The following is a 10,044-nucleotide window of genomic DNA, read 5'->3' as shown; positions in this document are numbered from 1 at the left end:
TGCCTCGTTGCCTATTGTAAATTTCTGTTCTCTTCCCAGACTGCTAAACATTACTTTAGTTTTCTGCAGATTAATTTTTAGACCCACTCTTCTGCTTTGCCTCTCCAGGTCAGTGAGCATGCACTGCAATTGGCCCCCTGAGTTACTAAGCAAGGCAATATCATCAGCGAATCGCAAGTTACTAAGGTACTCTCCATTAACTTTTATCCCCAATTCTTCCCAATCCAGGTCTCTGAAAACCTCCTGTAAACATGCTGTGAATAGCATTGGAGAGATCGTATCTCCCTGCCTGACGCCTTTCTTTGTTGGGATTTTGTTGCTTGCTTTATGGAGGACTACGGTGGCTGTGGAGCCGCTATAGATATCTTTCAGTATTTTTACATACGGCTCGTCTACACCCTGATTCCGTAATGCCTCCATGACTGCTGAGGTTTCGACAGAATCAAACGCTTTCTCGTAATCAATGAAAGCTATATATAAGGGTTGGTTATATTCCGCACATTTCTCTATCACCTGATTGATAGTGTGAATATGATCTATTGTTGAGTAGCCTTTACGGAATCCTGCCTGGTCCTTTGCTTGACAGAAGTTAAAGTGTTCCTGATTCTATTTGCGATTACCTTAGTAAACAGTTTGTAGGCAACGGACAGTAAGCTGATCGGTCTATAATTTTTCAAGTCTTTGGCGTCTCCTTTCTTATTTCTTATGAACCCATTTATTGTTGCAAAACGCTGCACGACACAGACAAGCACCTCACCGCACTCCGGGAGCACACGTTGCTTCACCATAGCCATGGCGATTGTGCGTTGGTCGACTTCCCGCAGTGCAGTAATGTTTGTGAGGTCACTCGAAAACCACAAGCGGCCGCACACAACACAAGTCACACCAAATTTGTTCCCCACAAACTCCCTTCTTCGGTTATATACATATATATATATATATATATATATATATATGGTTATGTCTATATATACATTCGTGTGGACAACGGGACCGCCGCCCAGAGGAGCCGGAGGGAACCAGACACGCGTGACGTTTCTACGGGACCGCTATACCATGGGAGAGCGGATGGAAAGGAAAAGAAATACGCAAGCACTTGGAACGCCGACAAAGAGAGGGTGGTGCGAACGTAGGCAGTGCCAATGCGGGCCAAAGTGTGGTATCTGTTATTATCAGCTTAAAGGGAAGCTGAAACACTTTTCGAAAAAAATGAGTTCTCTGCGGCATCCTACAGTTTTGAGTCCCCTGAACACGAATATCTCGTTCAAAAAGGGCGGAAACAAGCGCAAGCGGCTGTTTTTTCATGAAAACGCGCACCAGCGCCTCAGGGCAACACCCTCTCAATATTCTTCAAGGCCTCTCCACCGGTCGCATGACGTCACGCCAAGTGACCGTGCCGGCGCTGCGCTTCGCTTATTCAGTGTTGCGCCCGTTTGCACTGCAGTTAGGGTACTGCCGCGCTTAGCTGCCAAGAAGTTCCAAACTGTCTTGATTTCTTCATTTTTCTTTCGTGGTTAGCGCAAAAAAAATGAAGCGGAGTAGTTTGTGCATGCCTAATACTGGTTTTTATCTGCTTTATTTATAATTGGTTTCATTATTACAGGACACCTTATATACTGAAAAATATTCCCGCTTTCAGCTCCTAATCAAGCTTTTTCCCTTATTAATTTAAACATTTTCACATACTCTGCGACGATACTATATTGAGCATTCTGGAAGTTTATAAAAAGTCTTCTGCTTCGCTGTTAATATTTTACATTCAGATATAATGGCGTGCACTCACAGGAACGCTGAGCTGTCAGAGTTCATCCATATGTGTTAATGGGGGCAAAATACTATTACGGCACGCCATATAAGTTGTCTTCGCGTGCACAAGGGAAGCATTGTGTAGCTAGTCCAACCACTGTAATAAGAAACCATGAGACGCCAGCAGTGAAGTGTTCGCAAAAGTATTTTTATTGCGTTAGAAAGAACTTGCATCCACTTTTATTGCATTCACTTTTTCTTCAGCGTTGCTGCTTTGCGGGCTGCCGCCTTCTGCTGCGCATTGTCTTGTATAGTGTCATTTCTTACTTTGCAAAAGTTGCTTAAAACTACATTGGTTGCAACACGAACTACCAAACGCAAGAGAGTTTGCGCACTATGACCATTCTCGCATGTCTCAATGTCTGGTTCTACCAGGAGAGAAATCGTCTGCGAACTCACAACACCACGCTGATTACCACAGGAGAGAAAATCTTTCGCGTTGGCTCCGAAAGACAATTTCTCTGCAACTAATTTAGTCATCAGTACCATATGCATTGTGCATGGCTGCGGAAATTTCAGCCCTCCTCTCGATAGGTTAACTATCATGGCTGTGTTTTCCGCTTCAATCTCACGGTTTTGAATAACCAGTGTACTGGAGCAAATGGAGCATGAAAGCTTCTTTAAAGCAGCATGAGCAGCGTATCCTGCAATGTAAACAATGGCATCCATATAGGAGTGGGCACGTGCAATACGTCGTCACTGACAGCCACGGAAAAGTTGCATCCTACAAGTTCTTCACTGATGCCTTCACACTCTGTTTCATCGCGTGGAAATGTCAAAAGTTTTTGAAGACGAAGCTTTTTCTCACATTCGTAGAGTTGACGCACCGAAATATGGTACTGTGCTCCTGCTAGTTGGCGGTAACGGCCAAACCGGTCTTCTAGCGCGTCCGTCTGAAACTTTCCCAACAAGACGTACTTAAAGTGAAGTTCCTCCAAGCAGTACCGCGAGAGTTCAACCAGGCAATAGCACGTCAGTCGCAAAGCACTGTGCGTCTCTTTCGTCAGCGAGCCACTGCTGGCGCCAATTCGTATCCAAGCGTCCAGCCAGTCGACAACTGAGGAGTTTTTTTTCGAAATGGGTCAAATCAACGTAAACGGAAGTTGAGAAAAAAGCAACAATTTGTTACCGGACCTAAATGCAACGCTATCAAAGCTATTATATGATATGCTTTACATGTCAGCTAGGGCAAGTTTACGACCACAAGTAATGAAAAATTATGCGGCAAATATGCCCAATATTAGGGTGAGAACTTTGGATTTGGCTCGTATTGAATTGAAACGCTGGATTTTAGGCCGTATTGCTATGAAAACTTTATTAAAATTGGCTTTCGAGAATGACATCATGTAATCTTGACAGAAAAGCTATAATAACATTGGCAGCAGGGCACTGCATTTTGCATTTTGGCAACGGCGCATCCTTGCTTTTACGGTGGTGATGCGGCTTCTTTTCACTTCGTAGTCGACGTCTAGGGATTGATTTTCGCCGATCTCTTCATTGCCATCCGAATCCATGAACAACGATATCAGAAAAGCGAAGAACTCGCGAAAACACAAACGAAACACTCTGAGCTGTCAGGCGGGAACCAACTCCTTGGCGGGAACTGACAAGGAGGCTGCCAAGGCTACATGACGTCACGACAAAAGCGCTCTCCTATTGGGCAAATGGATTTGGCTCATTTTGATCCGTGCAACAGCTGGATCTGGCTCAATTTCGATACGAAATACGATCTGCGAACACGTTCGCCTGGCGTTATTTGACCCATTTCGTTGCAACAGGTTTTCTATGAGAAAGTTGCCTAGTTTTTCTTGTCATTACCGTTTTATCTAACCTTGTTTCGGTTTGTGGATTTGGCTCATTTCGATAAAAAACTCCTCAACTGCACTCAGGAAAGTTAACTGTGTGTCGCCAACAGACGTTACAGGATATTGCATGCTGTCCCTAAGCCTGTGGCCTTTGCAGGGGTCTTTAACGTTGACTATTCGCCACCATGTGAGGATAATGTCAATGAAAAGAGCGGTCGACTCAGCTTGAGCAATCTTCAATGCGGAACCATGTGTTCTAAGTGCATTTGACACGAACTCATTCATGAGATCCAGGACGAGTTTCACATTTTGGCACTCCAAAGGGGTGGGATTCACGGCTTTTGCGTTCAATCTATAGCCAGCCTTCACAAGCGATGATTTCTCTGCAGAATAAAGCTGCCGCACAGCTGCAAAAGAAGCAGCTTTCATACGAGGAGGCCCTTCTGGCATGGTTCCATTCAAGTCCATTTCAGGGAAATAGAGACATGTTCCGTGATTTTTTTGGTTGATCCAATTGTTCCGGACGCACTTCAGCAGATGCACAGGATCTACAACGTAGAAAAGAGGACGAGCGTTGTCTGCTGGATGGGGATAAACAATGCTCAGCTGAGGGCTTGCAGCAAATAAGGACATCATCTTGCTGTTCAGAGCATTGTTGTCTGTTACTACAGCGATAACTTTAAGGCCCATTTTCTCAACATTTAAGATTATGTTCTTGGCATGCTCGTGCAAAATTTCTGCGCTCATTTTGCTCACAGGCAGTATGTGAATGACATCCTTATTTGCAGAAAGGAGCGACTGTACCATGAACACATGAGCTGTTGTGGCGGGTTCTGTGGAATTAACCGATGATCCTACTATTGTGCCCCCTTTGTAGTCAAATTACGGTTTTATGTGGATCTCATCAATCTTCAGGGTGACGGTCTTTTCATGGTCTTGCATTGACTTCACTCGTTCTCGAATGTAGGAAAGGTAGTGCGTTTGCTTTTGCTCTAGAAGAGGGTCAGCTTTGTAATTTGAGCAAACACGCCGGAGTGTGGAAGGGTGGGGCAAGATAATTCTTGATGCAGCTCTTGTGAAGTGATAAGCATGAGGAGAAATTGAATTCATAATACTTGCGAATACCAATAGTTCTGGACTATACACACGCTGCTTCGCAAGGAGAAGTGTTATCTGCTCACCCAGAAATTTCAACAAAGCAGAGTGTTCTTTCGGCGTATCACTGTCCTCAATGACGTCTGCAAGAAGTGAACTGACTAAGTGCAATACTTTAGTTTCCTTCGACTCTTTCGTCACTCCAGGTATATCATGGAAGTGTTTCTCGATCTCCTCTAGCAACAAGGACAGACTGGAAGTGTCACATACTTCAATTGGCACAGTGCTACCCCAAGGAAGCGACTGAAGCTTCACTCCGTTCAGGAAAACGGAAAGTGATAGATCTGGGAGAACTAGCAAGGCGCATTTCACATTAGGTGAAGGATCGTTCTCAATGAGAAGAAACATAACGCGCTTTTCATCGACAGAAATAGTCCAAAACGTTGTGTTGCAAATCCCAGATAGCTTAGCTTTCAGTTCCTCGTATGATGAAATTTTGTTTCTTTTGTGTTCTAGTTCATTAGATTCAAGGGATCTTCTCATAGCCTCCTGCAGCGCAGCATTTTCCCTTCTTGCTTTTTTGGTGTCTGGCGATTCACTGCGTGCTGGCGTTGAGGAAAAATATTTTGGACAGTTTGGGAACAGAGAAGGCACAACATCCTTCTTCAACTGCAGTCTATCACGCTTCATCTCTATTGTTCTCCCTGTCTGTTCATCTTGATGAGACAACGTCATGATGAAGTCATCTGTGTGGAAGTGCAGTTCACATACCTGCGTGAGAAAATGAAATGAGGGAAGGCCATTCGTCAGAACTGTCTATTGCATAAAACGCTCAGTAAAAAGCATCTTAAGAGCGTGGGCATTTTCTACATTTTCCACGCAAACAGACAAAAATTGTAGCACGCAGAAGTGACGCAATTTATACTAAGGGCGATAATCTAGGTATACGAGCTAAAATGTAAGAATGAAGTTCGTTCGAGCGTCCTTAAAGATGTTATTATTCCTGTACGGATGTACGCACAGTCTAGCGCTCATCCGCGGAAATAAATGCCTGCTGTCCAATCCGTACTTTATTTAAAATGCTCTCACTGCCTACGAAGGGTACTTTCCATTCTTGGAGTCACAGTCCATACAATAGCAAAAGCTCATCACTAAAAAAAATTACCTGAAGCAAAGCTTCAGTGCCTTACCCTCGAATGCGCTGTAGGTGTGAAATCCTTCCGTGGAATGGCTCGCAACCATGCTTTCTTCAGTGCTTCGTCTCTTGGAAAGCAGTAAACACGCACTTTTGGGCCATTGTCATAGTTTCCACGGCACCCGGGAACACAGCACCGGCCCATATTTCACAAAGTTACACTCGCCGCAACAAGGCAGGCATTCAGCGATGAACTCCGGGTGAACTTTCCATTCCTACGATAGTACACGTATACAGGCCACAAAGGAACAGTCACACGGAAAAGATACTGCTGACGTTGCAGAGGTTGTCTAAGTAAACACAACACAACAAAACACTTGTATTGCGTTAGGACCGTTGCACGGCGAAGAGATGGCAGCGACTGACTGACGCCGCTGACGCTGCTAGCGAGTCAACTGAACTAGACGCTGGATGAGACGCCGGCTGCGCTCAAGTTCACTTGCGCGCGCTCCACGCGCGTTCGTGGCGAACGCGGGAACAGGGATGGCGTCGGCATTGGCGTTTGTACTGTCTCTTGCGGGAATGGCCATGCCGGTCGAGCAGCCGGACACATGGTGTGACGTAGCGCGTGTGGAAAGGAGGGTCAGGATAGGCCTGAAGAATATTGAGAGGGTGTTGCTCAGGGTATCGCGCGAACGCCGCTGTTGCCCGTGATTGGTCGGAGCAGCTGTGACGTCAGTGGCGGCAGTCGCCGGTCGGCGCCGCCGTTTGAGAGCGTAGCACGCTGTTCTGTTCTGGCTGCATAGCTGAGTTGTAAGCATTATGGAACGTTCTCGCTGTCTCGGACAGCTTGTATTTTCGCCGTACATGTTCGAACCGACAGCCGATACGGAAAACGATGGCGGCAACGGCGGCAACGACGATGTTGAGTGTGCCAAAAGCGAGAGCGATGTGTACACCTTCTCGCGCGCTGGAAATCTTAGCTGTTACGTATGCTTTTTTTTTCATGTAGCTGCACGTTCCAATGACGGGAGAAAAAAATGCGCTAAAGTGTCACTGGGAACTTGCTGCTGGAAGAATGCCGAAGCACTAACTTCTCATTAGATTGTAAACACGGGTACAATTCCGCGATGTCAAGCACCTTGCCGCTGCTTGTCTGAAGTCCCGTGGTTTTCTGAGCGTTGATACACGATCGCGAACATAAGCCGCGTTTCAAAGCGCGCACATGCAGTGCTGCGAGGTACAGTCATGGAAGTTGCTTATCATACACATCCAGATCGAGATGGTCAGGGGGATTATAAGTGCAATATTCAGAATATGGTTCGACGACTTTGCGATTGTGGCTCGATCAAGAATCGGTATGCGCGCTCCATGCTAGTGTTGACATAAAGATATTAGGCAGTTTTAGCACCGCCGTGTGGTAAACCTGATAACTGCAACCGTACGTCGAATGTCACTAGGCAAGCCTATACTCCAGTTTATACCTCAGGTGCAACGCTGTGGAAGCTACGCACGAAGTCCGGTTACCAAAATTTATTACTGCGCGCGTTTCCGTCTATGGTTCGCAGCGTGCCAGCGGCATTTGCTCGCACGAGCATGCACGTGAAGCTGCCGCGACGGGCTGCAATTAAAGAATGCCGAAAAGAAAATTGATTTAAAAGAACGTGTTAGCAGCCGTATAAGTACACGGATTGTTTCTATGGGTAAATTCTTTTTTTTTTCATTCAGAACTGAGCTTATATATGAAAAGTTTTCTCGAAAATCGGGTCAAGAAACACCGAACTTTTTCTAAGTGCGAACGCAGCCACTGCAAGAAGTATCTCAAGCCTCCACAGCGTTGCACCTGATGTATGAAACGGAGTATAGCAACGCTAGCAACAACGCGTTTCCGCATTTGTCGTAAGGCTATCCGGCTATCGCGGAAATGGTCCGAGCACAGCACAGTTGATTTCATCGGCACGAACTTATCTCTCCTCACCGCACTGCGCTGCAAGCTTCTTGTCCTTCGGGAACCTGTGAAACACCACATCGTCTCGCCCGCGTGTGCTCGCGCAGCCGAATGCTGCACAGAACGAGGGCATGTTGGGCGCCCTTGGCTGTAGGCACTCACGCAGCACAGAAGGAAAGAACAGTTTACGAAAATCGCAAAACAAACGTGAGCGGCGGCGGCGGCAAATCTCTCGTAGCGTCGTTCAGTAAAGCGCAGGACGGAAAGAGGCATGCCAGCGCATGCCAGCACGCCGGTCCGGCAGCTCGGTCCCCGCCAGTGACGTCACTCTCGCCGGTTCTCTCCTCTGGTAACCTCCTCACCCGGCGCTCCGGGAAGCGATGGGGGCGTGTCCGCGTGGGTGATTTAGAAAGCGATTTCCGCCCCTTATATTAACAAAACGAAGAAAAAAATTTCGGAACCGTAAATTATTAGGTCTGTTCTTCCCAATCCCAGCAATTCATGGAAATTGAAAACCGTTTCAGCTTCCCTTTAATACCTGATACGGGTTGCGTTTGGACTCAAGATATTACACTTCTTTTTCCAAGTTAGCGGAGTGCTTGAAGCCTGCTTCACCTCCTCCACTGGTCAGCCCGGTATTGCACTAGAGGGTGGTGTGAACGTAGACATGGCCGACGCGGGTGAAAGTGTAGTATCTGTTCTTATCAGCTTAATATCTGATACGGGTTGTATTTGGACCCGAGATATTAAGCTTATTTTTGCAAGTTAGAGGATTGCTTGAAGCCTGTTTCACCTTCACCGCGGGGCCGCCCGGTATTGCACTATCTTGGGTCTCGGCCCAGGTTTTTATGCGAAGCATACTAGCCGCACAACCACGCTCTTCCTTGCTGCGCCGCGCGCCGCCGCGTAGCTACCATATGACGTCATAACAGCTGCAAAAGCGGAGGCTCAACTCGTGCGCTCGCTTGCGGCCGCGTAGCTACATAGCCGGTCTCAGCTCGTGCGCTCGCCTGCGGTCGCACAGATGGTACTGCGGCCTAACTCCCGTTCTTCCCGCTAGGGCACTGGCGTCATAACAGCTGTATAAAAGAGCGGCGCGCTCTCGTCGAGGCCAGTTGTATAGCGTGATGGCGGGAAAGGAAAGCAGAGTAACGCATGAGTTGTTTCTTCGTCTAGCCGAACCAAATATAGCCAAGCAACAGCAGTTCACCAGGCTAAACAGTGGTTCAACAACTAAAATAAAGGCTAGTATGCTTCGCATACTGGGCTTAACCTTAGCTAAGCCACAGCCATTTTTATCTAAGGATATTGAGCCGCTGGAAAGTGCTTCGCTGTAAAAAGCGACCATTTATTTATGTATGTTCAACACACTCGTCCGAGAGCACAACGGGGTTGCGATGCGGATAGCAATTGCTCGATGGTTAAAATCATTTAAAACACCTTGACAGGGCTGAAGGCCTTCTAAACACATTTATTTATATATATGTATATATTTATTTATTTATTTATTATTTATTTATTTATTATTTATTTATATATCAGTGTGAATAAGCTATTCCAGCAACTCAGTGAGATATAAATCGGAATTTAGCATATTTACGCACCAGTGCTTCAGCTAAGAAAATGAAATGATGTCGTTTTGACTCTGCGCTGACAGCGTTTTTGGCGTCCGGTTGTGTCTGGACCGCCGCGGTCCCTGGGTGGGCTAACCTGGTTAAACCCTTCGTCGCGGTCGCGACGCCCCTCCCTGCTGAATGAGTGGCGACGCGCCTCTTCCAGTAGTTGCAGATTGGCGGCGGCTTTTCGGATGAAGCGGGCTGACAAGAGTCGAGGCGCGTGGCCGAGGCTGTACTGACGATGCATGCCGCTGCAGAGAATGCACACATGTAAAGGCGCTGCAGCGATCAACGAAGATTGTTTTCTGAATAACCTGACGAATACTTGCAACAATGAGGCTTCATTTTTTTGGTCAGAGGGCTCAACAAATCGAACTCGATCAGGGTCGTAGCCAGGTAGGGGGGTGGGGGGGGGGTGATATGGGGCTTCAACCTTCCCTCCTCCTGAAATTTTTTTCAGGCCCAAAAAGACATTTCGGTGCGAACATTGTGAACTCGTGCTGGATTTCGTGGCAAAGCCCATGCACCTGGAGTCACATAATGCAAGGAGAGGCATCCAAGCACAAAATTTCAAGGGCGTTTTGATGGCAAGCGGGCTCGTCGTAGCATCTCGTAGAGGCCGTGGAATCTATGGAGCGC

At 46.9% G+C, this 10,044-nt stretch overlaps 1 pseudogene; it reads left to right on the top strand.

Annotated features, from left to right (window-relative positions):
* The first annotated feature begins 8,456 nt into the window (after positions 1–8,456).
* Positions 8,457–8,636, top strand: LOC135902494 (U2 spliceosomal RNA; annotated as a pseudogene).
* The last annotated feature ends 1,408 nt before the right edge of the window (positions 8,637–10,044 follow it).

This window comes from Dermacentor albipictus, chromosome 4 (assembly GCF_038994185.2).
Source record: "Dermacentor albipictus isolate Rhodes 1998 colony chromosome 4, USDA_Dalb.pri_finalv2, whole genome shotgun sequence".
NCBI lineage: Eukaryota > Metazoa > Arthropoda > Arachnida > Ixodida > Ixodidae > Dermacentor > Dermacentor albipictus.
Note: the sequence above shows the minus strand (reverse complement) of the source record. Positions and strands in the feature narration are given on the sequence as shown.